We start from the raw sequence: 223 nt of genomic DNA on the forward strand, positions 1-223 counted from the left end.
AGGGTTTGTCCCAAGGGCTGGTGGTGAGTGAGGGAGGAGCGTGATTGGAGGGTGAGTGGGGCAATTGAAAATGTGGTCCACGGTTAGGGTTAATCACGCACGCCGCAGGTGGAAGAGTCGAGGGTCTCTCTTGAATAAGTGGTCATGAGGTTAGCGGGTTGTGAACCGATTCTTAAGCGAGTTATGACTATCTCCTCGTAACGGGAGTTTCTAATTTGGCTTG

The sequence above is a fragment of the Diaphorina citri genome, unplaced genomic scaffold (assembly GCF_000475195.1).
Source record: "Diaphorina citri unplaced genomic scaffold, Diaci psyllid genome assembly version 1.1 scaffold1326, whole genome shotgun sequence".
Lineage (NCBI taxonomy): Eukaryota > Metazoa > Arthropoda > Insecta > Hemiptera > Psyllidae > Diaphorina > Diaphorina citri.